The sequence below is a fragment of the Argentina anserina genome, unplaced genomic scaffold (genome assembly GCF_933775445.1).
Source record: "Argentina anserina unplaced genomic scaffold, drPotAnse1.1, whole genome shotgun sequence".
Taxonomy (NCBI): domain Eukaryota; kingdom Viridiplantae; phylum Streptophyta; class Magnoliopsida; order Rosales; family Rosaceae; genus Argentina; species Argentina anserina.
Genome location: NW_026089521.1, coordinates 300,001 through 302,500, shown reverse-complemented (window position 1 = coordinate 302,500; position 2,500 = coordinate 300,001).

Sequence of the window (2,500 nt, the reverse complement as noted above, 5' to 3'; positions counted from 1 at the left end):
CCTTTCTTGGCCTGGCTTTGCCTTGGTTTGCTCGGTATTGGCATCGCCTTGCCTTGCATTGGCATTTGTTGCCCCTGCCTTGGCCTTGGTTGCCGCTGCCTTGCCCTTGCTTGGCCTGGCCTGGCCTTGCCTTGCTCGGCATTGGCATCGCCTTGCCTTGCATTGGCATTTGTTGCCCCTGCCTTGCCCTCGGTTGCCCCTGCCTTGGCCTTGGTTGCCGCTGCCTTGCCCTTGCTTGCCCTTGCCTTGCTCGGCATTGGCATCGCCTTGCCTTCCATTGGCATTTGTTGCCCCTGCCTTGGCCTTGGTTGCCGCTGCCTTGCCCTTGCCTTGCTCGGCATCGGCATTTGTTGCCCCTGCCTTGCCCTTGCTTGGCCTTGCCCGGCCTCGTCTTTCCCTTTCCTGGCACTGCCCTCGTTGTGGCTTGCCTGGCCTTGCTTGCTTGACACTGCCCTTGCTTGTCCTTGCCTTGTGCTTTGGCTTGCCTGGCCTTGCTGCCTTGCCTTGCTCGGCATGGCACTTGCTCGGCCTTGCTCGGCATGGCACTTGCTCGGCCTTGAAAGGCATACCATATGCCTTGGCGAGGCTAATATCCCTGCCTGGCGAGGCTAATTTGCCTGCAGGAATGAAGGCTGAATGGGCTAGCGAGGCTAGTATTCCTGCCTGGCGAGGCTAATATCCATGCAGGAATGCAGGCTGAATTGGCTAGCGAGGCTAATATCCCTGCCTAGCGAGGCTAATATCCCTGCCTAGCGAGGCTAATATCCCTGCCTAGCGAGGCTAATATGCCCGCAGGAATGCAGGTAGAATGGGCTAGCGAGGCTAATATCCCTGCCTAGCGAGGCTAATATGCCCGCAGGAATGCAGGCAGAATGGGCTAGCGAGGCTAATATCCATGCCTAGCGAGGCTAATATCCCTGCCTGGCGAGGCTAATCTCCCTGCCTGGCGAGGCTAATCTCCCCGCCTGGCGAGGCTAATAGCGTGTGAGACAACACACAGACAACACGGAGACAACACACGGACAACACGGAGACAACACGCCTGGCGAGGCTAATTCCCCTGCCTGGCGAGGCTAATTCCCCTGCCTGGCGAGGCTAATTCCCCTGCCTGGCGAGGCTAATATGGCTGCACGCTAGCATGCCAACGAATGCCAAACCTCGAAAACTCAATTTTATTTCAAATATCCCCCTGCATTTTATGTTGCAAACCTATAGGGGACGATGTTTAGGACATTTTAAGATTGACATATCGTCATTTGGTCGAGTTTTCAGTTTATTTTGATTTTCTACATCTCAGAAACGAGAAATATCATATCAAATCGAAAACTCATCCAAATGACCTGAAATCAACTTCTAAATTTCTCTAAAATCATTGCTTACAGTTCTGAACCATAAAAGATATACACTTTTACAAGTGAAACGGAGTTGGAAATTTCCAAAGCCAAGAACGCGACATGGCCTTGCCTAGAGTGCAAATGCCATGTCAAGGCCGCATTCTGTTCAACTTTGCCCGCACTATAATTTGACCATAAATAAGTCTCTATTTTAAGGAAATTTTGCAAGTGGTAGCAGTCCGAAACATCAAGCGGTTTGTCATTTTCGATTTTCGACATTCTGCCCCTTTTGGAAAATAAAAACAAATACTTCTGGGTCGAAATTAAATCTGGCCTTTTTCCACAAGGTGCCTGACATTATTCTGAGTGTCCCTGCAAAAAATCTCGATTTTATACCAAATGTACAATTAGTTATGGCGTTTGCCCCTCCTCGGAAATCCCATGTTTCCCCCTGCCCTTCCCAGTTTTCTCCAATATGCTCTATAGGGGAGTAGTGGTTCTCTGCAAAATGACCCCCTTGCAGAGACCGCCTCCCCTGCCCCCAGTAGTCCCTCCCCCTTCCCCCAATTGCTTATATACGACATTTGCTGCCTCGAATGTCCCTAACAAACAATTATAAGCAATTGAAAACGGATTTAAGAGGGATTTAGGAGGTGTTCTTCGCCCAGCTGGGGGGGTGATGAACACCACGAAGGGGGGGTCATGTGGGATCGGTGTTGCCTCTAGTCCACTGAAACGATGTCAGTAACCGCTCAGATCAATCAAAGGGAGGGATAGGAGCCCGTCGGTATCGAGAAATTGTGCTTCGGCACTTGATTTGCGACATAAACAAATGCTGTGAGGGGAGGAAGGTGTCGGTGTCGATGAACTCAGATCAATGCGCGAGTAATAAGCAGGCCGGGGGACTGGGCGTGATGCAAAGTGCTTTGGCATTCGATTTGTGAAAAGCGAGGGCGGCGATGGGGGGAAGGTGCCGGTGTCGGAACCCACTAGTACGCGCAAGTAGATGTATTTCGAAAGCGCCGAGCGGGGGGAAGGTGCCGGTATCGATGAACCCTCTTCAATGCTTGCAGTAATAAGCAGATCGGGTGTCGGGGGCGATGCAAAGCTCTTGGAAGCTCCGTTTGTGAAAAGCGAGCGCGGCGAGCGGGGGGAAGAGATGCCGG